Here is a 25,598-nt window from a genome sequence, read left to right as displayed (position 1 = left end):
ACACCCAATATTGTTGTTCCAGTTCCGGATAGTGCATCGTTTTTGCAATTTAATTGCAACGGGCTCCGAGGTAAGATTAGCGAAATCGTGGACTTTATGAATCGGAAAAGAATAAGAGTCGCAGCGATCCAGGAGACTAAGCTGAATTCCACCTGCAGCCTACGCCATTGTGATGGATACAATGTGCTTCGAAAGGATCGCACAAGAAGTGGAGGTGGTGGCCTGGCTTTCATAATACACCGTTCCGTGCAGTATAGACCCATCCCGCTTGTGCCAGACACTAGTGACCCCTATATGGAATGTATGGGGGTAGCATTCAAGTCTGGGGCTGCCGAGATAGAGCTATACAATGTGTATATACCGCCGGTTGGTAGCTGTGCTCCAGGTTATTGCCCAAACATTGAGTGGCTATTGTGCGGGCATAACCGATTGGTTCTAGGAGACTTTAATGCCCACCATGAACTTTGGCATTCACTCCTAGGTAATGACCAGAGAGGCATAGCTTTGGCGTCGCCTGGTCTGATAAATGACGTTTCCTGGCAACCCGTCATTTCATTGGGACCGGACCACCTCCCCATAATTCTCACCATTAACCGACCCTCCGATTTCATAACCTCTGAACGCCGGACGTTTATCAACCAAAAGAAAACCAACTGGGAAGGCATCACTGTAATCACTGTAGTGTTTTTCAGGCTGAAATATTAGCAATAAGAGAGGTGGCGAATTGGCTGAGAAGTAATGTTCCAAAAAATGTGGGCATTAATATATACTCAGACAGTCAACCTGCAATAAAATGCTTGGACTCTGTGTTCCTCAACTCGAAAACGGCCATCGATTGCCGCAAATCTCTCAATGAGATGGCTGAGCAGTACAATATTCACCTAATATGGGTGCCTGGCCATAGGAACATACCGGGGAACTGCGAAGCCGATGAGTTGGCAAGGCTAGGGACTACCTTACATATTCCAGGGGAACTAGAATTTGTTGGTATGCCCCTAGCTACCTGCAAGCTCATGCTGCGTGAGAAGGCTGTTTTGATGGCAAATTTTCGATGGGAGAATTGCAAGGGTTGTAACGACACCAAGCAAATATGGTCCCATTTCAACTTAAACCGCACACTAGATATGCTAATGTTCTCGAGACGTCAGATATCACTCCTGATATCTGCTATAACGGGTCGCTGCCTGATAGGAGATTTTGCAAAAACTATTGGCGCGAAGTATAATGACTATTGTATGAGCTGTCATGATGCGGAGGAAAAAGAATCAATTAAACACCTCTTGTGTGAGTATCCTGCATTTTGTGTAAAGCGCAAGCAACTTTTAGGAGCATATAGCTTCAGATTACTGGCGGGTCTGGAAAACGTTAACTTAAGCAGTCTGCTAATGTTTTTGGAACAATCTGGTTGGTTCAACAAAGAAAAATAATCAAGAAGGTTCAGCGGTTAAAACTAGAAGTGCCCATATGTAATAGGTACTTTTAGTTAATGTGGTATCACAATGGACTGAATAGTCTAAGTGAGCCTGAATCTTAATCGGGCTGCCACTTTAACCTAACCTAACCTAACCTAACTGGGAAGGCTTCAGAGAATACACCGATCGCCGCTTCAGTGAGCTCCCGTCCCCCTCTCATGATCATGTTGCCCATAGGGCGTTCCGGGACATCATCAACGCAGCAGCCGCTCGCTTCATACCCGCTGGTCGAATTGCCCAAGTGAGACCCAACTTCCCAGCCGAAGCGGCGGGGTCTCGCAGACGAGCGTGATGAACGCCGTCGTGCTAACCCTGCTGATCCTAGAATCAGAGAACTAAATCGAGAGATTAGTAAGATAGTCGACGAGCACAAGAGGAACACTTGGTTAGAGCACCTGAAGCAATGTAACATAGGCACAGGGACTGGTAAATTGTGGTCAACAGTGAGAGCCCTCTCGAACCCCGCTACAATGGATGATGGGATTTCAGTCACCTTTGGCGACGTGACTGTGACTGATCCGAAGAGAGCCAAATACTTCAACCGACTGTTTGTCGAGCATCCCGAGAGTGATAGAGCGAAAAAGAGAGCCACTCGTCGCATACGTGGTCTCCGAGCCGACGACACACCACAATTTACCGCAGCCGAAGTTACCAATGTCATCAACAGCGCGAAACCATCTAAGGCGCTGGGCCCCGACGGAATTTCAATGCTAATGCTGAAGCATCTGGGAATACTAGGAGTTGAGAACCTGACCAGACTCCTCAATTTGTCCTTGGAATCATTATACCCGGTGTCTGGAAGATCGGAAGAGTGATTCCACTACTGAAGCCAGGCAAAGATTCGAGTAAAGATGAATCGTACAGACCGATATCCCTTCTCTCGCCAGTAGCCAAGACACTTGAGGCACTACTCCTTCCAGCTGCCCACCATCAACATGGATTCCGTAAGGTACACAGTACGACGACGGCCTTACATGCCATTTCGACACATATCAATTCGTTCGATACGGTCAACCATGCCACATTATTCGATGACATCGAGAACACGTCCCTACCGGCAGGGGCGAAGCGTTGGGTTCTGAATTATATGTGTGGACGCCAGTCGTACGTGGAATTCAGGGACAAAGAAACCTTGTTAACTACATATAAGGCAATTGGCCGGTCAGTGGTAAACTATGCAGCGCCAGTGTGGACACCTCAAACGAGCGATACGCAGTGGAATAACATACAGACCTGTCAGAACGCTGCCCTTAGAACCGCAACAGGATGTCTCCGCAGTACACCCCTGGATCACCTTTATGCGGAGACCAAGATCATCCCAGTGCGTCGACACAACTACATGTTGTCAAAGCAGTACCTCTTGGGTTGTCATCCGAATCACCATCTTGTGGATAGACAACCTCCACCCAGGAATGTAAGGGTTGATCTTCACCTTCTAGAGCCAGAGATCCAGCGTTACAAAAGAGAGCCTCTAGATCAGACAGCATACCAGACAGGTCTGAACAGGATTCATGAGGATACTGTAGCTGAAGCGGTGAGAAGCTACAAGGTTAATCCTGTTCTGTTAATCCCACGGCAGACAAGGGTAGTTTTGGCCCAACTAAGGTCAGGCAAGTGCAGCCGCCTCAATTCATACTTATCAGTGATTGATAGCAGCGTAGCTGACGTGTGTCCCATATGTAATCAAGGGCCACATGACACTCGTCACCTTTTTGCTTGCCCAGCTAAACCTACCCGTCTCACTACCAGATCACTCTGGACACACCCCATCCTTGTCGCAGAGTTCCTTGATCTGCTACCAGCTGAAATACACAAGCATAGAACAAAATGGATGAAACTACATTAAAAACTGTTACAACAACAACAACATAAGTAGGGTTGTTTACGAATAGGTAGCCATATAAGTAGGCTTTCACTACTTACCCGAACAAGCGGGTTTGTGTTGAATTTTTTGAATATTGTATCATTGCTAATCTTACCCTCAGGCAATAAAGTTGAACAACGGAAGAAAACCAATAAAATAAGGTGTGGATGATACTGGACGTTACCGTCTGTCTCGACACCACTTTGAAAGGAAAAAGACACTAAAGCTCTTGGACGTTGACCTTCTGGAGTCTTCTAAAATTAGAATTGAGGATCTGTGGAAGAATTCCCCAGTCCTTCATTGGCGCCCAACAAAACTTATGATACTGGTGGTACCTTCAACTTTTGTGGAAAATCTTACTCAGACTTCACATCATTGTTGTTGTTGTTGCCTTCAATCCCTGTAGTCGCTTTCTTCGGCGTTTTGTGGGTTGTTGAAACTTCGTTTGGCTTAATTTAAAATTGCTTCATTGTTGTTGTTGGGTGTAATTGGAATTTGGTTGTTGCTATTCTTTTGGGTACAAAAAGTAATAATTTAGCTCATATTTAAGTGGGAAGATGTACAGACGTAGTCCACGGAATCCTAGTGTAGACACCCCACAAGGGACAAATTCTATAAATTCTGGGGCTTCGGTACAAAGGAATGACTCAAATGAAAATATACCCAGCACAAATAATGGTGGGTCAAATAATATGGCAGCACAAAATGGACAAATTAATGCATCTAGGCCTAACGATAACCACATTCCACCTACGGTTAGCCAAAATCCAATGAATACCATAAATCTTACGGATGTCCAATTTAGAGAGCTTCTGATAGGTATCGGCCTTAACCAAAATCATAAAGTTAGTACATTCAGCACTTGTACTAGCCGTTTTACCGGCGATAGAAATTCAACTAAGATCAAAGATTTTCTAGCCCCTATCCTTGTTTACAAAGAGGCTGAAAACATTTCGGATGTCCATGCGCTTAATAGCCTTCCACTGCTACTTGAGGGTTATGCTTCGACGTGGTGGCAAGCTGATGTTAGAACATTCAGTGAAGCCGTCGATCTTTTAAGGAAAACGTTTGCTCCTCCTAAGCCATATTGGCGTATTTATAGCGAGATTTTTCTGGATAAACAAAAAAAGCTTAGAGACTGTAGACAGTTTTGTCTGTAGAAAGCGTAGACAATTTTCTCAGCTAACGGAAAAACTTTCTGAAAAAACAATGCTCTGCATGATTTACTCGCAGAGAAAAGGTCTCAAGAAACACTATTTCCACATTTCAAGATCTCCTAGCTAAGGCCAGGGAAATTGAAATCCTGGCAATTGAAAATAAGCAGGAAAACAGAAAGGTAAAATGGGTTTGAAAATGTCGATAAAAAGACCATGAAATGTGCTTATTGCAGAAAACGAAACCACACCATTGAGAATTGCTACAAAAAGCTCGAAGCCCGCAAATGCAAAGCTGATAAGCCGTGCAAATTGCCCTTATTGTAATAAAACTCAACCTGGAACCAATAGAAAGCCCCTTGACTTCAATTCTATAAATACGGCTGTGGTCAGTAGAAATGTCCCTGTAGTATCATTTAAATTTTAGAGGACGAATTGTATACTAAATTGATCAAGCAAAATAAAGTACTGGAAGATAGACAGTTTAAAATATGAAAAATATATAAAACAAAGTGAAATAATAAAACCATTTATAATGTCAAACTAAAAGTTAATGGCGAGAAGTATGAAGAAATAATGAAGGATGCAAAAATAAAGGTTGGTTGGAAAGATGCAGAGCCTTTGACGGAACCAGTGTACAACAGTGTTTCAAGTGTAAAGGTTATAACCACAAATCGAGTGAATGTACAAATCTGGAAACATGTCTGAAATGTCTGGGAAATCATAAAACAACGGAATGTGATAGAGGGCAACTAAATAAATGTATTAACTGTACGCGAGTAAATAAAAAACTAAATCTTGGATTAGACGAAAACCATTATACCAACAGTAAAAAGTGAAGGATAAACTAATAATTTTAACCAAGTTAAACTAGTAACTACAGCAGAAAATCCTTAGTTCCTGATATTTTCGGAGACACATATAACACAAGATGTGAATAATAGTGAAATCAATTTAGATTGTTTTAATCAAATCATATGTTATTCAAACTCCAGTCGCACGGGAAAATGTTGTAACATCAAACTATTGGATTTTGTATTGTTTAGCAGTAAGATGAAATGTGAAATTAATAATAGGAACACCAAATGGTTCCGAGGTCGAATTCTGTGATAAGTTTCAAGAATCTCTTGAAAACATTTGTGAACATAACTGTGATATTATTATTGCTGCGATATAAATATAGACTGGCTAAAGGATAACACATACAGAATCAAACTAAAAAGTGCTCTTTATGACAATAATTTGAACCAAATTGTAAACGAATATACGAGAATATCTAGTACGTCTAAGACACTTATTGATTACGTTCTTACGAACAGCCACAGAATAACTGCGAAAACGGACCCATCGAACATTATATCCGCGATACAATATAAAATAAACGTCCGCGGTACAAGGAATTTGAATATTTCAAATATGATCGAATTTTGTTTTTAGAATCTTTGAGATCCGTTATGAGTGATACAGGGCATAGCGATGTGAATGCTTTAGATCAAGACCTTGACAAAGTATTCAGCATTTCAGTATCCAAATGTATGAAAAAGAAAATTGTAAATGAAAACTGCTCACATCAGAAATGGTATACCGACAAGCTAAAAACTCTAAAATATGAAAAGAACGCTGCGCATAGATAGACGAGCCAAATATTTGGATACGACACAAGCGTGGGAAAATTTTATAGCTTTTCGAAATAGATACAAGCTAGCTATAAGTAATGCAAGAAACGCATATGTAAACCAGCAAATTACACGAGCCAAGGACCAGAAGACCATGTGGAAAAGTATAAAAGATCTTGTGATGGAAAAACGACGAAATGTGATCAAATCTGTGATATTTAGTGATGTAGAATATGAGAACAATGATCAAATAATTAATCTTTTCAATGATTATTTTATAAATAGTGTAAACGATATAAGGGGCTCTATACAAAATGTGCAATATTTTAACAATATAGATTATTTCGATCAGGAATTCAAATTTCGAACAATTGATATGAATGATCTAAAAAGTGTCGTTAAAGGACTAAAGAACAAATATGTGGGAAAAGTCTGCTCAAAATTATAAATAAATAAATCACTCGAGAATGGCATATTTCCAAATTGCTGGAAAGAGACCATGATAACTCCGATTGAGAAAGTAAAAAACACGAAGAAGAGTGAAGAGTTTCTGCCAATTAATATCCTGAAAACATTTGAAAAAGTTGTAAAATTACAACTGGAAGAGTTTATAGAGAATAATGGCATTCTATCGAAATACCAATCTGGATTTATGAAAAATTTTCATGTGAAACGACTGAAAATTACGTAATAAATAAATGGAAAAAACCGAAAAACTCGAAACTGACTGCGATATTTCTAGACTTCAAAAGAGCTTTCGAAACAATAGACCGGGATATTATGATAAACTTTAAATACAATGGTTCAAATCATATCTCTCTAATAGAGAACAATTTACGAAAATAAATGACTCTAGATCTTGAAAACTTCATAATAATTTTGGTGTACCGCAAGGATCCCTACTCGGAGCCCTTCTTTTTATAATCTACATCAACGATATGCCGAAAATGTTAAACGAATGTAAAATTGTAATGTATGCGGACGATACTTTAATCTTCGCTGAAGGAAGTTCGGATTCTGAAAGTCGGAATAAAGTATACGATGACATGCAGCGTATAAATACATGGTTAATGATGAACAAATTAAAATTAAATGAAAACAAAACAAAGATAATGGAGTTGAACACGAGTAGTGACGATAATTTTAAGATAAATGGGAAAGAAATAGAAAAAGTGACACAAATTAAATACCTTGGCTTCATAATTGACTATAAATTAAACCTTAACGAACATATTGACAACGTTTGTAAAAAAAAATAGTAAGAAAATTGGCTTCTTTAAGAGAATAAGAAATAATATAAACATGTTAACTTCATTAAATGTGTACAATACGATAACTAAACCGCATTTCGAAAATACGGTTCAACAATTTTATATACATGTTGCACAGAAACACAAATAGAAAGAATGCAACAATTGCAAAACAAAGCGATGAGAGCAATACTAAAATGCAATAGATATAAAGCAATAGACACTATGCTAGGCACTCTAAAATGGCTTAATATAAAACAACGACTAGCTTTTAATACAATTAAATTAATTCGGAGAACGAACAATGACGAAGCACCAGATTATCTCACCGAAAGATTGTTGGAGATGTGCAACCATATAACCTCAGAAATAAAGGAGACTTCAGGTTACGGCGCGTAAATTCATCATCTTCACAGAGATCTCTTTTTTACAAAGGACTTCATTTATGCAACAGGCTACCCAATTATATAAAAATGAGGAGAATGAGAATTTATTTAAAAAAAAAAAAAAAACTTTGTATTAATTATATAAGAAATAATAATATTAATTCACTCTGTTAAATATCTTAATTCAATCGTATATAATTTTTTTACATAATTTGTTAATATGTATAGTATTTACAATCTTCTATATACGAGGGCGGTTCGGAAACTTTTTAGCCTATCAATGAAAGAGAATAGTTAGTTTTTCAAAAATATTTTTATTTTTCAATATAATCTCCTGAAACTTCAAGTCCAACGCTTTTTTTAGCAATTCTATCCCTTGATTAAAATAGTTTTACTCAAGGTCTTCAAAATAATGGTTTACAACTGCAATTGCATCTTCATTTGAGGTAAAACGCTTGCCAGAAAAGATTTTTTTTAGATTTGGGCACAAGTAAAAGTCACGGGGAGCTATATCAGGAGAATAAGGCGGGTGGTCAAGCAACAGATCAAAGGAAAGTTGCCTTGCTTCTTCATCATATTGGTAGTCAAACACTGGACATTTTCAATTCATTTGATATGGATGTGGATACAGTGAAGTATGAAGAATTATTAAAAAAATTTAAGCTGTATTTTATACCACAAGTAAATATAGTGATGGAGCGACATACATTTTTTACTTGTAAACAAGAGGATCTGCAAACTATGAAAGATTACATAACACAGCTTAAAAATTTAAGCGCAAATTGCGAGTTTGGACAGCTTCGTGAATCCCTTGTTCGAGATATATTTATTTGTGGTCTTTCGTCTAAATACACAAATATTAAAGAGAGGCTTTTGTCGGAGACTTAAAATTGGAAAAAGCTATAAAAATAGCGAAAAGCATTGCAATGACAAAAGAAAGTGCTTTGTTGTTGCAGTCTGAGCACGTGGAAGAAAGTTATATAAATGTTGTCCAAAGAAGGGGAGATAAAAGGCAATTACAGAAGAGAAACACTGGTGAATACAATCGGAGCGACGGCGTCAGGCGACAAAATGGGTGGAAAGGAAATATGAAGGCTGAAAATTGTAACAAGTGTGGACGATGGCATGGAAATAAATGTGCGGCGGATGGTGCGCGGATGGTGCGCGGTGCCATAAGTGCGGAAGATTTAACCATTTTGCAAAAGTGTGTTCTGCCAACAACAAGATTGTAAAGCAGATAAATGCCGATGAAGATGATGAAGAACTTGATGATGGTGGTGATGACTTGTTCGTTGGAATGGTCCATAAGGAGGAAAGAAGCCCAGCGGAATGGAATGTGGAGGTAAAGATTAGTGATATGAACATAACGTTGCAAATAGACACCGGTGCTCAGGCTAATATATTGTCATATGGGACAGCCAAAAAACTGAATATTATTGATAACATAAGAAAGACAGCTATTCGCATTTTTACAATAAGTAAGGAAAATATTCCAGTTCTTGGTAGGGTAAATTTAAAAGTAATATACAATTCTAAACAATATATTCTGAATTTCTTTGTTGTGAATCTGAATTGCAAGAACATTGTTGGTATAGAAAGCGCTATTGATATGATATTAATAACTAAAGTTAACACAATTTCTGCAGAGAGGTTAACTGAAACACATTCAGATGTTTTTAGTGGTCTTGGGTTATTGCAAAATGAATGCAAATTGATTATTGACGAAAACGTCACTCCTGTTGTGGAGCTACCACGCAAAATACCATTTAAATTTTACGATGGTTTAAAAAAAGAATTAAATCGTATGACGGACTTGAAGGTTATTATACTGATTAGTGAGCCAACTCAGTTTGTAAACTCAATTGTTTTAGTAACTAAACGTGATGGGAGTATTAAAATTTGTTTAGATCCTAGGCATTTTAACAGGGCAATTTTAAGACCTTATTACCCCTTTCCTAGCATAGAGGATTGCAAGGCTAAACTAAACGGGTCTGAATATTTGACCTCATTGGATGTTACAAGTGGGTTTTGGATGGTACCCCTGGATGAGCAATCGTCCAAGTTGTGTACATTTAACACTCCATTCGGGAGATATCGTTTTTTGAGATTACCCTTTGGTATAAGTGCTGCACCAGAAATCTTTCACTCACAAATGGTTAAACTATTTGGAGACATTCCAGGATTGATAATTTACATCGATGATTTTCTGATTTATTCCACCACACTCGAGGAGCACATGAAGATTTTGGAAAAAGTTATGGGAAGGGCTAAGGAGGTTGGTTTAAAATTTAGTAAATTGAAATCTAAGTTTTCAGAAGGGAGATGAGATTCTTGGGTCATATTTTTGATAGATCCGGTGTGCGACGGATGATGAGAAAATTAAGTCGATTATAGAGATGCCTAGACCGAATAATGAGAAAGATTTACAGCGCTTTCTGGGTATGGTTAATTATTTGGGGCCTTTTATTGAAAACTTATCGGCTAAGAACAAACATCTAAGGGAACTGTTACAGAAGGACGTCATATGGCATTGGTCGCATCTACATGAATCGGAATTTAATAATTTGAAAAGAGAGATAACAGCTTCGCCTGTTCTAGTATACTTTGACCCTTGCAAAGAAATTGTTCTGTCTGTGGATGCATCAAGTTTTGCTTTGGGTGCTACAATTATGCAAGAAAAACATCCAATTGCATATGCATCTGTGTCTCTGACTGAATCCCAAAGATGTTATGCGCAGATTGAGAAAGAACTTTTCGCCATACTTTTCGGATGTGTCCGATTCCACCAATATGTCTATGGATCCAAAATTATCGTGGAGACTGACCATAAGCCCTTAATTAGTTTATTCGACAAACCACTACACAAAATTCCTCCCCGTCTGCAGAGATTCATGCTTAGATTGCAGTGTTATGATTTGTGTGTTGTATATAGACCGGGTAAAGATTTGAAAATTGCAGACACATTGTCCAGGGCCCCTTTAGAAGATGTTACGATGACTGAAATGGATGAGGATATTTCTCTACATTGCAATTTTATTGCATCATGTTTAGAAACTCCATTTTTTTATAAAAATAAAAAATTATATTTAAGACGGTTGGCCTAGTGGTAAAAAATCTGTGGAGGGTAGTATTGCGCCATATTTCAGAATGAAGGATGAGCTCACCGTCCTGAATGGGGTCTTATTGAAAAATAGGTCCAGGCAGTTTGCGCCAAATGATATTTCGAAGGCTTCATGAGGGTCATTTAGGAATGGTGAGATGCAAGAATTTAGCTCGTCAGACAGTTTATTGGCCGAACATCTAAAATGACATAGAAAATGTTATTTCTAATTGCGAAACGTGTTTAGGATATCAGAACAGTAACCCAAGGGCTGAATTGTTGCCACATGAAATTGTGGATTTACCATGGTATAAAGTCGGTTGCGATATTTTTGAGTTCGGTAATAAAAAATATTTGTTGGTAGTGGATTACTTTTCGAAATACATTGAGCTAGAAGCTCTTAACAGTGGCAATAGCAGTACTTTTGTAATTTCAAAGTTGAAATCTATTTTTTCTAGACATGTTATACCCAACACTTTCATTTCCGATAATGGCCCACCTTTTAATTCAAAGGAGTTTAGAAATTTCTGTAATGAGTGGGAGATACAACATGTAACTTCAAGCCCCTACCTTCCAAGGTCGAATGGATTGGCCGAAAGGTCAATACAAACTATAAAAAAGTTACTGACTAAATGTAATGAAAGTAATTCTGATCCATTCATTGCTTTGCTCTTTTACAGAACCACTCCAAAAGGCAATTTGCCTAGCCCATCTGAATTGCTCATGTCAAGATCTCTTCTGACTAAGATACCTTCAATTCTGGAAATTTTTAAACAACAAATGGTGGATTTAGAAAAATATAAACAAACGTTGAAATTTAATATGGAAAAAACCTCTAAATATTACAATAAGAAGTCAAGGAAATTGAAGGATTTAAGAGAGGTTGAAAAAATCATGTTTAAAAAGACATCTGATAGTTGTTGGTCTCATGGAGAAATTGTGAACATTTGCTCGGAACCTCGATCTTTTGTCATATTAGACAACAATGGATCACTTTTTTGGAGAAATCAAGAACATATAAAAAATGTAAATGAGAATTCAGGAAATAGTACCAACTTTGATAAAGCTGATGAAGAAAAACAATCTGCTGGTTCTAACACTCCTTTAAGAGATCAAAACACTAAATATGTGACTCGAAGTGGCAGAATTGTTAAAACGCCTGCCAGACTTTTATAATAATTAATAGAAAATAAGAGGTATGATTTGGATTTAAATAACTTATAAAACAAAGTAATTAGTTTGTACCTAGGTTAGGTTAGGTTAGGTTATGTGGCAGCCCGATGTATCAGGCTCACTTAGACTATTCAGTCCATTGTGATACCACAGTGGTGAACTTCTCTCTTATCACTGAGTGCTGCCCGATTCCATGTTAAACTCAATGACAAGGGACCTCCTTTTTATAGCCGAGTCCGAACGGCGTTCCAAATTCTAGTGAAACCACTTAGAGAAGCTTTGAAACCCTCAGAAATGTCACCAGCATTACTGAGGTGGGATAATCCACCGCTGAAAAACTTTTTGGTGTTCGGTCGTAGCAGGAATCGAACCCACGACCTTGTGTATGCAAGGCGGGCATGCTAACCATTGCACCACGGTGGCTCCTAGAAATGTCTTGTACGCCATGAAATTTCAATATATACATATTTCAAAGTTTTTATTAAAATATATACAACATCTCCCTTCTTAAGATGTAACTAAAAAAAAATATATATATATATATATAAAGGGTGATTCTTTTGAGGTTAGGATTTTCATGCATTAGTATTTGACAGATCACGTGGGATTTCAGACATGGTGTCAAAGAGAAAGATGCTCAGTATGCTTTGACATTTCATCATGAATAGACTTACTAACGAGCAACGCTTGCAAATCATTGAATTTTATTACCAAAATCAGTGGCAGAAAATCCGCTTTTTTATCGACAAATTTTGTTCAGCGATGAGGCTCATTTCTGGTTGAATGGCTACGTAAATAAGCAAAATTGCCGCATTTGGAGTGAAGAGCAACCAGAAGCCGTTCAAGAACTGCCCATGCATCCCGAAAAATGCACTGTTTGGTGTGGTTTGTACGCTGGTGGAATCATTGGACCGTATTTTTTCAAAGATGCTGTTGGACGCAACGTTACGGTGAATGGCGATCGCTATCGTTCGATGCTAACAAACTTTTTGTTGCCAAAAATGGAAGAACTGAACTTGGTTGACATGTGGTTTCAACAAGATGGCGCTACATGCCACACAGCTCGCGATTCTATGGCCATTTTGAGGGAAAACTTCGGAGAACAATTCATCTCAAGAAATGGACCGGTAAGTTGGCCACCAAGATCATGCGATTTGACGCCTTTAGACTATTTTTTGTGGGGCTACGTCAAGTCTAAAGTCTACAGAAATAAGCCAGCAACTATTCCAGCTTTGGAAGACAACATTTCCGAAGAAATTCGGGCTATTCCGGCCGAAATGCTCGAAAAAGTTGCCCAAAATTGGACTTTCCGAATGGACCACCTAAGACGCAGCCGCGGTCAACATTTAAATGAAATTATCTTCAAAAAGTAAATGTCATGGACCAATCTAACGTTTCAAATAAAGAACCGATGAGATTTTGAAAATTTTATGCGTTTTTTTTTTAAAAAAAGTTATCAAGCTCTTAACAAATCACCCTTTATATATATATATATATATATATATATATATATATATATATATATATATATATATATATATATATATATATATATATATATATATATATATATAAAGGGTGATTTGTTAAGAGCTTGATAACTTTTTTTAAAAAAAAAACGCATAAAATTTTCAAAATCTCATCGGTTCTTTATTTGAAACGTTAGATTGGTCCATGACATTTACTTTTTGAAGATAATTTCATTTAAATGTTGACCGCGGCTGCGTCTTAGGTGGTCCATTCGGAAAGTCCAATTTTGGGCAACTTTTTCGAGCATTTCGGCCGGAATAGCCCGAATTTCTTCGGAAATGTTGTCTTCCAAAGCTGGAATAGTTGCTGGCTTATTTCTGTAGACTTTAGACTTGACGTAGCCCCACAAAAAATAGTCTAAAGGCGTCAAATCGCATGATCTTGGTGGCCAACTTACCGGTCCATTTCTTGAGATGAATTGTTCTCCGAAGTTTTCCCTCAAAATGGCCATAGAATCGCGAGCTGTGTGGCATGTAGCGCCATCTTGTTGAAACCACATGTCAACCAAGTTCAGTTCTTCCATTTTTGGCAACAAAAAGTTTGTTAGCATCGAACGATAGCGATCGCCATTCACCGTAACGTTGCGTCCAACAGCATCTTTGAAAAAATACGGTCCAATGATTCCACCAGCGTACAAACCACACCAAACAGTGCATTTTTCGGGATGCATGGGCAGTTCTTGAACGGCTTCTGGTTGCTCTTCACTCCAAATGCGGCAATTTTGCTTATTTACGTAGCCATTCAACCAGAAATGAGCCTCATCGCTGAACAAAATTTGTCGATAAAAAAGCGGATTTTCTGCCACTGATTTTGGTAATAAAATTCAATGATTTGCAAGCGTTGCTCGTTAGTAAGTCTATTCATGATGAAATGTCAAAGCATACTGAGCATCTTTCTCTTTGACACCATGTCTGAAATCCCACGTGATCTGTCAAATACTAATGCATGAAAATCCTAACCTCAAAAGAATCACCCTTTATATATATATATATATATTTTTTTTTAGTTACATCTTAAGAAGGGAGATGTTGTATATATTTTAATAAAAACTTTGAAATATGTATATATTGAAATTTCATGGCGTACAAGACATTTCTAGGAGCCACCGTGGTGCAATGGTTAGCATGCCCGCCTTGCATACACAAGGTCGTGGGTTCGATTCCTGCTACGACCGAACACCAAAAAGTTTTTCAGCGGTGGATTATCCCACCTCAGTAATGCTGGTGACATTTCTGAGGGTTTCAAAGCTTCTCTAAGTGGTTTCACTAGAATTTGGAACGCCGTTCGGACTCGGCTATAAAAAGGAGGTCCCTTGTCATTGAGTTTAACATGGAATCGGGCAGCACTCAGTGATAAGAGAGAAGTTCACCACTGTGGTATCACAATGGACTGAATAGTCTAAGTGAGCCTGATACATCGGGCTGCCACATAACCTAACCTAACCTAACCTAGGTACAAACTAATTACTTTGTTTTATAAGTTATTTAAATCCAAATCATACCTCTTATTTTCTATTAATTATTATAAAAGTCTGGCAGGCGTTTTAACAATTCTGCCACTTCGAGTCACATATTTAGTGTTTTGATCTCTTAAAGGAGTGTTAGAACCAGCAGATTGTTTTTCTTCATCAGCTTTATCAAAGTTGGTACTATTTCCTGAATTCTCATTTACATTTTTTATATGTTCTTGATTTCTCCAAAAAAGTGATCCATTGTTGTCTAATATGACAAAAGATCGAGGTTCCGAGCAAATGTTCACAATTTCTCCATGAGACCAACAACTATCAGATGTCTTTTTAAACATGATTTTTTCAACCTCTCTTAAATCCTTCAATTTCCTTGACTTCTTATTGTAATATTTAGAGGTTTTTTCCATATTAAATTTCAACGTTTGTTTATATTTTTCTAAATCCACCATTTGTTGTTTAAAAATTTCCAGAATTGAAGGTATCTTAGTCAGAAGAGATCTTGACATGAGCAATTCAGATGGGCTAGGCAAATTGCCTTTTGGAGTGGTTCTGTAAAAGAGCAAAGCAATGAATGGATCAGAATTACTTTCATTACATTTAGTCAGTAACTTTTTTATAGTTTGTATTGACCTTTCGGCCAATCCATTCGACCTTGGAAGGTAGGGGCTTGAAGTTACATGTTGTATCTCCCACTCATTACAGAAATTTCTAAACTCCTTTGAATTAAAAGGTGGGCCATTATCGGAAATGAAAGTGTTGGGTATAACATGTCTAGAAAAAATAGATTTCAACTTTGAAATTACAAAAGTACTGCTATTGCCACTGTTAAGAGCTTCTAGCTCAATGTATTTCGAAAAGTAATCCACTACCAACAAATATTTTTTATTACCGAACTCAAAAATATCGCAACCGACTTTATACCATGGTAAATCCACAATTTCATGTGGCAACAATTCAGCCCTTGGGTTACTGTTCTGATATCCTAAACACGTTTCGCAATTAGAAATAACATTTTCTATGTCATTTTAGATGTTCGGCCAATAAACTGTCTGACGAGCTAAATATATATATATATATATATATATATATATATATATATATATATATATATATATATATATATATATATATATATATATATATATATATATATATATATATATATATATATATATATATATATACATATATATATATATATATATACCATATCATGCGCTTTGGATACAATTTCTTGTGTTGTTGTTGTAGCCCTTTGGAGTTGGTATTTTCGAGGTTTTCGGGAAATAAGCATACTCCAAATGGGGATTTTCAGTCCTTCGACAGGGTTGAAAACCCTGTGTCCGCCCGTAGACCCGACTGCAATGAGGGCGGATACAATTTCTGCTGTTGTTGCTGCTGCTTTCGGACGTCCACTACGTGGTTAATCTTGTACGACCACGTTTAAATTCAGCAACCCAATTTTTTACTGTTGCATATGAAGGAGCACTTCCACCTAACACATTCACCATATCATTATGAATTTCTTGTCCCGATAAACCTTTTTTATGTAAATAGTTAATGACAGCACGCATTTCTAATTTTTCCATTGTAAAAAAATTGCAGATGCGTCTTTTTTGAACACCTGTTTCTATATGAAGGAGTTGCCAGATGGTACCTTCCATACAAATCGCAAATAAAAACTCAATTATTTCGCTTCCTATTGCCTGTATTTCAACAAAATTTTGCTTGTCGCTTTGGTGTGAATATTCAAAGTTATGCTACAAATATGGGCGGGATTGTATAAAGAGGCGTGGTACCTCCCCCTTGCCTGAGTTTTTGAAATTTGGAACAAAATTATGCGATTTGCTTGAAATTTTCAGGGAAGGTTGAAGGAGGCGTCTAGACAAAGAATCGCTACTAAATTTTTGATACTTGGTCGGGAAGGGACCTCCCCTTTGCCCGACTTTTACTTAAAGTACAGTGAAAACAAAACTTAGGTCCTCCACCTGAAATTTTACGGAAAAGTTAAAATGTTACGAAATTTATCCCAGAAGGAGACGAGATAGACACAAAAAAAATTGTGTCTGGCTCAGAATAGATCCCTATTGATTTTGGAAGAAATCGGTTCAGATTTAGATATAGCTCCCATATATATATTTCGCCCGATATGGACTTATATGGCCCCAGAAGCCAGAGTTTTACCCTAATTTGCCTAATATTTTGCACAACAAGAACAATTAGTACTATAGTCAAGTGTGCCAAAGTTTATTGAAATCAGTTCAGATTTAGATATAGCTCCCATATATATCTATCGCCCGATATGGACTAATACGGTCCCAGAAGCCAGAGTTTTACCCCAATTTGGTTGAAATTTTGCACTAGGAGTACAATTAGTAGTGTAGTCAAGTGTGCCAAATTTTATTGAAATCGGTTCAGATTTATATACAGCTCCCATATATAGCTTTCGGCCGATTTACACATATATGACCACAGAGGCCAATTTTTTGCTCCGATTTAGTTGAAATTTTGCACAGGGAGTAGAATTAGCATTGTTGGTATGCGTGCCAAATTTGGTTGAAATCGGTTCAGATTTAGATATAGCTCCCATATATATGTTTTTCTGATTTCGACAAAAATGGTCAAAATACCATCATTTTCCTTGTAAAATCGTTAGCCGAAAAGTTGTAAAAATGACTAATTTTCCTAAACTTTAATACATATATATCGAGCGATAAATCATAAATAAACTTTTGCAAAGTTTCCGTAAAATTGCTTCAGATTTAAACGTTTCCCATATTTTTTTACTAACATTGTGTTCCACCCTAGTGCATTAGCCGACTTAAATTTCGATTCTATAGATTTTGTAGAAGTCTATAAAATTCTGTTCAGATCGAGTGGTATTTGTATGTATGTTTTGGGGACAAACCTTTATATATAGCCCCCAACACATTTGACGGATGTGATAGGGTATCGAAAATTTAGATCTACAAAATGGTGCAGGGTATAATATAGTCGGCCCGCCCGACTTTAGACTGTCCTTGTTTTTTTTTATAATTATTGAGCAAGATCATTTGCATAGGGCACGAAAATGGACAGAGTCCAAAGTGGGTTTCAGGTTTTCTTCTATGGACAGAGTCCTAAGTGGGCTAATGCGAATCCAAGACCTCTCCAGGTACGTGATTATGAAGTTTTTTATATGTGTATTCTAAATATACCCGCTTGTTCGGCAAATAGCTATATCGCTTTTTCCCTGGTTATATAAGCACTCCAAATGTACAGGCGGTTATTTTGGTATAGAATAATGGAGCAACTGCGGTTTATGGGCCCCTCACCGATTTGCTTGAAATTAATATATGTTATGTAACTTAGTATGCTGATTCTAACAAGGTAAAATTTTTGTCCCGGAAATACCCGGGTCTTGAGATATAGCCTTCCAAAGGGTCAGCAAAAAAAATTGATATATCTCCTTTGTTTTTGGTCCAATCTAAACAAACTTGGTGTCATATGAAAGCTTATTTTATGCACTTTTATACGCAAAATATATTTTTTAAGTATTTAATTTAGTTTGGGAGATATAAATAAAAATAAGAAATTTTTACCCTAATTTTTTGTTATTTTCGTTATATCTCAAAAAGTCTTCGATTACACCCTAGTTTTTTTATACGCAGTTTGAAAGCCTAAACTCTGGCCTTTCGTTTGATATATAACATATCTTTATAGGTCCACTCTTAACAAAGTTATTGAGCTTTTATTCTGAGTAGGAACAAAAAAAAATGATTATTACTGAAATATTTACCCTTTGGACTCTGTCCATAGGAGAAAGTCGTAAACCCCGGCCGAAGGCCGTCTACTTTTCCCCCCTTGGGATTGCGTTAGCCCATTTTGGACTCTATCCATAGGAGAAAGTCTTAAACTCCGGCCGAGTCCAAAGTTGGCTAACGCAATCCCAAGGGGGGAAAAGTAGCCGGCCTTCGGCCGGGGTTTAAGTCTTTCTCCTATGGACAGAGTCCAAAGTGGGCTAACGCAATCCCAAGGGGGGAAAAGTAGCCGGCCTTCGGCCGGGGTTTAAGACTTTCTTCTATGGACAGAGTCCAAAGTGGGCTAACGCAATCCCAAGGGGGGAAAAGTAGCCGGCCTTCGGCCGGGGTTTTAGACTTTCTTCTATGGACAGAGTCCAAAGTGGGCTAACGCAATCTTAAAGGGGGAAAGGTAGCCGGCCTTCGGCCGGAGTTTAAAACTTTCTCCTATGGATAGAGTCCAAAGTGGGCTAACGCAATCCCAAGGGGGGAAAAGTAGCCGGCCTTCGGCCGGGGTTTAAGACTTTCTCCTATGGACAGAGTCCAAAGGGTAAATATTTCAGTAATAATCTTTTTTTTTTGTTCCTACTCAGAATAAAAGCTCAATAACTTTGTTAAGAGTGGACCTATAAAGATATGTTATACATCAAACAAAAGGCCAGAGTTTAGGCTTTCAAACTGCGTATAAAAAAAAACCTGGGTGTAATCGAAGACTTTTTGAGATATAACGAAAATAACAAAAAATTAGGGTAAAAATTTCTTATTTTTATTTATATCTCCCAAACTAAATTAAATATTTAAAAAATATATTTTTTAAATATTTAATTTATATATTTAAAAAATATATTTTAATTTCATATTTATATTCTAATTTCAGAAGCGGCGTCTACATTTCCTAGCAGCAATGGACCTCCAGAACAACAAATACGCCAACAATTTTTTTCGTTTTGTTTATATATTGACTTATTTATTTTACTTATATTAAAAATTTTGAACTGATTTAGTTAATGTCAAAGTATAAACTATTTAACAATAAGCATTAATTAAAAACAATAAAAATCTCTCATTTAATTATAAAATAAATTTTCAGAATAAACGAGCAAATACTGTATAGATTTGATGTGCTTATTTGGCTACCATATTTTCATCGCACTTTTCTCTGGGTTGAAATGGGCGCACAAATTATGTGTTAATTTTCAGCTACCAAATGAGGGGTTACCAATAATGCAGAGAATAGTCTATTGGTTATTTTGAGCGACATCTCCTCGTTAAATTCTCCGCTCAAATACAAGGGCGGTAGTCAGGATTATAAGTAGGGGTGTTTACGAATTGGGGGCCATATAAGTAGGCATTCACTACTTACCCGAACAAGCGGGATATTACTTTTAGGATGATTATGTGCGAAGGGTCTTTTCAATAAAAAAAATTGGTCTTTACATTTTGTGTTTAGAATAGAAAAGTTCACCATTCGGACAACTTGTACTAAAGTATATTTAAGCCTAGTTTTATAAAAATAAAACAGATTCTATTAATTTTTTTTTTCTGAAGAAACACTGCATATGAAAAACCACTCGGTTGATCAACATAAAAATAAAAACACGTACCTGAGGAAGCAGTCATCTGAATTAAAAGTGCCATCTGTTGTCGTTCCGACATGGGAGTGTTGGGATTAGGTCTAGCTGGAGGTCCCGTACTGCACCCAACAGCCGTACGCGGCCTTGGGGGAGGCATTTACTTGCAACTTATACGCAAAAATTAATTCAATACTTATTATATTTTGTGCTATTATATTATGTGAAGCTAGCGAAATCGAGTGTTGGGAAAGTAACGAGTATTTGATTACAAGTACTCGTTACTGACTAATTTTTTGAGTACTCATTACTATTAAATGAGTATTCAATATCTTCAATGCAATCCCAATACACACAATCATTTGCAAAATGCTAAAACTCAACAATTTTTCAAAACGTTTTCATACAATTAGCAAATCGCATTCTCAACAAAAGTTTCCCAATAAACACAAGCACATTAGCAATTTCACAACATATTAGCAACAACTTTTCGAACTAAATTCCATTTTAAAGGTGAGTACTATGTTCGGGGTTTTCACCATTTCATCCTCATCGCTACCACAGACTCGTGCAACAATCGTCAGCTGTGATGGGGGAAGCGTCTGATAAAGTATGAAATGTACATGAAAGTATTTTGTCATCACTATTGTTACAAGAGCCATTTTATATTTTGTGAAACACCAAGCGCAACTGGCTTATTATAATTTATTTCAATGAAAAGGAAAATAAAGTGCTAAAAACATAATTATTACGCTTAAAATTGTGAAAAGTAAATTGGTGAACAATTTTTGACTTTCCAAATGGAATAAAGTGATAGTTTTTCAACTATTTTTCCAGACACGCTGCCTCCATTGGGAATAAAAGTACTGGCTGGTAGACGCTACAACATTTAACTTACAACTTGTAACTCAACATCAATCTCTTATTAATGCATAAAAATGTGTTAAATGTGATGTGATAGTCGTATAAATGTTATATTTATGAGAATTTATAAATCTTTCATAAAATGAATAAATATCTAAACAATCGTGTTTTACTTGACCACAATGATTCTTTTACACCTATCTTAAAATGCACTTTGTCTGATTGTTTGAAGGGGCTCTTATTGGCGTCCTTCTAAATGTATCCAGAAGGGCTCCTAATAATTGCACTCATGCGATACTTTTTTGTAGTAACTTGGCGTGGTACAACTTCTCAATAGTGACGGCGCTTTTCCGAGGAGTTTTGGATATCGTATCCCAATAAACACAAACGTTTGAAAAATGCTAAATTTCAAAAATTTTTCAAACATTTTTTCAAAGGATTAGGGTAATATTCAAGTTGAGAAATTGTTGAGAAAATCGCGTTCTCAACAAAAAACAGACATTACCCTCAACAGTGAAATTCAACACATTAGCAATAATATCTCAAGTGTTATCCTCAAAGTGAAATGCATCGCTACTCAATAATTTGTCAAACAATTTTCGATGCGAGTCAAATTCAAAATTAACATCGTTGCAAATACTTTTCAACCTAAATTTGTATGAATGATATCCCCACTTCAAATTGAAAGTCAAAGCCAAAATTCTATGAATTTTGTACAATTTATTCATTTTCATCAAAATAAAATATATAATAATACACTACACTACATAATACACTACAATACCAATTGATAAATAATAATCTTATTAACCATATCAACAAATAAGAACAAAAAAAAAAACACAACAAAACTTTAAATATCTTAAACATTATTAGTAAACACTTTTGCATTGATAATTCGATTTCCTTCCTTTTGGTGTCATAAAACAGCATTAAAATTTATTAACATGCGGGCAATTTGAAATTAGGAACGTACTGGACCGCGTGTTTTTTGATTTCCAGCAGAAGAAATTCACAAAATATCCATTTTAAACTGATAATAGCATATGAATTAAACTGACGATGTGATGCACATTTTCATCTAGAAGTTGTTGATTTCAACAATTTGTTGTTTTTAACAATTTTAATTGGTTGCATTTGTAATGTTTCTGGAAACTTTTTCTTGTCGATAAGCCACTCATTTTTCATTGGTCAGCTTCTTAATGTTTGCAAGAATGTAGCACACAAAGGTTTTAGTTTTCTGCAAAGAGATATAAATTTAGTGACTTCTCTAAAGTGTTGATTTAATTTTTCGTATTGACGTACCAATTATTATAAACTATTTGAAGCAGTTCCAGTTAATTGTCCATTTTTTCATCGGTCAGCTTTTTAATGTTTTCAAGAACGTAGAATCCATAATTTTAGTTTTCTGCAAAGAGATGTACATTTAGTGACTTCCTTAAAGTTTTATTTAATTTTTTATTTCCACTTACAGGTGGGTATTAAGTTCGAGTTTAGCCCCTAAAATCCTCATTTTTTCGCGATTACTTTTCTTTAGTAATCCATTTTAATGAATACAAACTTTGTGCAAATTTACTTTGGGATATTCCCCATCAAGTTATTATGAAATCTGCAACAAATATGTATAATTTTATGACTTTTTTACTGATTTAGTTTTCACTTTAGTGAAAATTAGCGGCTAAACTCGAACTTAATACTCACCTTACCTATTTTTATAAACTATTTGGTTATTTGTCTAAAATTTTCCATTTCTTTTATTTCCTGCAATTGACCACGAACTTCGTTGCACAAATAAGTATTGAAAACCACATGGTTTTTTCGTTGCATTTTAGGGTAGTGTTTTGTCAAAGTTTTCTCATATTATCTTCAACACCTTTTCAAAGATTTCGTCAACATTTTGGCAAATTGGAAGTAATTCGCAAACAATTTGAAGATGTATTGAAGATGAGCTATTTCAGGTCCAAGTTGAATTTATGTCACGTGCGCCCACTTGTTTGATGGGTAACACTATGTAGGCCAGCGCCATCTATTGGCTACATTAGGAAGTAGGCAGAGCGAGAGATGGTGGGTATCAATAAACATTCTCTATGAGAGGATGTCTGACAGATGTTTTGGTTAAATGATGTTTTGGAAGTTGGGGAAAAAATGGCTGGGAAAGCTTGGGATCATGGCGAATATAGCGTCAATAATGGAGCGTCAATAATGGAGGTTCTGATGATTGAAGCGTCAGTTCATTCTGGTTTTGGACGCGAGCGAGTGAGGTTGATGGTTGAAAGAAAGTGCGGTTGTTTTTTTTGAAGTTGTGAAAGTCTGCCGAATGTACCCAAAAGTCGTGTAAATAAAAACACAAGACAATCGAAACAAATATAAACAAATGTTTATCTTTATTATTGGCAAATGAAACTGTTTATTGTGCTAAATATTGGCAAGATTCGATGCTACAGTGAAATAGACCTAATGCTAAACTTATACATTGAAGAAGAAAAGTTAAAATAGACTTAAAACTAAACTTAAAAGCTAAAAGAAAAGTACAATACAATTTAAAAATTAAAAGAAAAGTGAACAAACTTAAAAGCTAATCTTAAATACTAAATTATAAGTAACCTGTAACGAAAGGAAACAAGAAGAAGGAGAACTTTAATAAAAGGAAAAGGCAAATAGACTATAATAAAAAGAAATAAATTGTAAAATATAAAAAGACAACCTGGAAAAAAGAAAGACATTTTAAATAAAAAGGAAAACCATCAATCTAAACCATTGCTATACTCACCGAACGTCCACATCCATTAGACACTACATTTGCGGCCCCAAGCATTCCCGGCAGACAGGATTCATATGACCCTGGTGACCCATTTCCATCCATTGCTAGGTGTTGGTATCAATTCATCGTTGTCATCATCTTCAGTTGGGTGTAATTGCGTTGCGCTGGTCATCCTACAACGCCCAGGTATCGTGCTACTTTCGTTTTCGTAGTCTTACAATACTTGGACAATACTTGGACGTTGACGGACGGACAGACTGAGACTTTTTCGCTTCTGTAAATAAAAATTGTTTAAATATTAATAAGTGTAGTGGCACTTTTTCACTAGTTTGCTGTAGGGTATTAAGGGGGATAGTCATTAACATTTGGGTTTTGTAAATAGTGTCAGTTTTGGACAATAGTGTTAGGCTGAGCTCACCCTAAGACTCTATTTTAAACTGAGTGGACAAAGAGAGTGTGTCCCCCATATATATGTCTAATGTGTTCCCCATAAGACTCTAGGCCGGACAGTGATTCCTTGTAAACAAAAACTACATCTGAAAAGAAGAAAAATACAAATTTTTATTAACAGAAAATTACTTGACGTTACACTATACTTATCTTACCTTGACGGACGGACGGAAAAGACAGGAAACGAAAAGGAGGAAGACGGTTTCATCAGTTATTCCTGGAAAATAAAAGAAAAACAATAATTAGTAATAGAATTTTGGGTTTTGTTTTAAATAGAAAATATTGTTAGAGTTAGTTTCAATAAAACCTTAAAACTTTTATAACGTTATGAATTGAAATATTGGCGTGTAAAAATGAATTTAAATACGGTGGAATAAGGGAATTTTAAAAGGGGAAGGTAAAAGGTGATTTGAAAAACAGGTGAGTAGCGTTTGGGGTGTCCCGAGTTGATGGGCCACGGGGACACCATGGTTGGGGAGGGTCAGGCCATGGCATGCCTTGGAAAACCGGCATGCCAGCAAGCCAATATGGGTGGTAAGTTGTGTGAATGTTAATTTTTCTTCTTTTTGTGATACGTACTTGTGGTCCTTGTGCTGTCCTCAAAAGCTGGTTGAATGTTTAGTTTTTTGTCAGCTGCCAGAGGACTGAGTTGCCAATGAACCGCGCCCCACAGACTGAGCCAAAAGCCGGCAACACCGTTCAGCAACCAGCGTACGGCAACTCAGTTCCTCCCTCCAGATGGCGGTAGCCTCCGGGCTGTGACAAAAATTATATTTACCCTCAAACTGAAAAGTTGTTGCATTTGAAAAACGCTCATCCTGTGTTTATTGGGATACGACTGTTTTCGACGTAGTGGGGATTCTCAGAAGCGCCCCCAAATTCAAAACATGTTGGCAGGGTATATATATATATATATATATATATATATATATATATATATATATATATATATATATATATATATATATATATATATATATATATATATATATATATATATATATTATATATATATATATATATATATATATATATATATATATATATATATATACACGCTCACAAAAAATCGCTTCTGTAACATATACTCCCAAACATATTTTGCTTCAAGCATATACATTTTTGGGTATTGCCCAAACATTTATATGTTTGATCTCTTC

The 25,598-nt window shown here is 36.4% G+C and overlaps 2 long non-coding RNA genes across 4 annotated transcripts; both read right to left on the bottom strand.

Moving 5' to 3' along the window:
* Positions 1-22,383: 22,383 nt before the first annotated feature.
* On the bottom strand, positions 22,384-23,151 carry LOC142232706 (uncharacterized). The gene is made up of 3 exons (XR_012721177.1): positions 22,934-23,151; positions 22,533-22,635; positions 22,384-22,467 (listed from the first exon to the last, which is right to left on the bottom strand). It is a non-coding gene; the product is annotated as an uncharacterized LOC142232706 (long non-coding RNA).
* Positions 23,152-23,604: 453 nt separating this feature from the next.
* On the bottom strand, positions 23,605-25,202 carry LOC142234941 (uncharacterized). Of its 3 annotated transcripts, none has more exons than XR_012721756.1 (5): positions 25,018-25,201; positions 24,594-24,655; positions 24,407-24,524; positions 23,998-24,262; positions 23,605-23,931 (listed from the first exon to the last, which is right to left on the bottom strand). It is a non-coding gene; the product is annotated as an uncharacterized LOC142234941 (long non-coding RNA). The 3 variants fall into 3 exon arrangements; XR_012721757.1 differs by having other exon boundaries at positions 23,605-23,831; XR_012721755.1 differs by having other exon boundaries at positions 23,605-24,262; positions 25,018-25,202.
* Positions 25,203-25,598: the final 396 nt, after the last annotated feature.

Source organism: Haematobia irritans, chromosome 4 (assembly GCF_050003625.1).
Source record: "Haematobia irritans isolate KBUSLIRL chromosome 4, ASM5000362v1, whole genome shotgun sequence".
In the NCBI taxonomy this organism is placed as follows: domain Eukaryota; kingdom Metazoa; phylum Arthropoda; class Insecta; order Diptera; family Muscidae; genus Haematobia; species Haematobia irritans.
The sequence above is the reverse complement of the archived record's forward strand: the minus strand, read 5'-3'. Positions and strand labels throughout refer to the sequence as shown.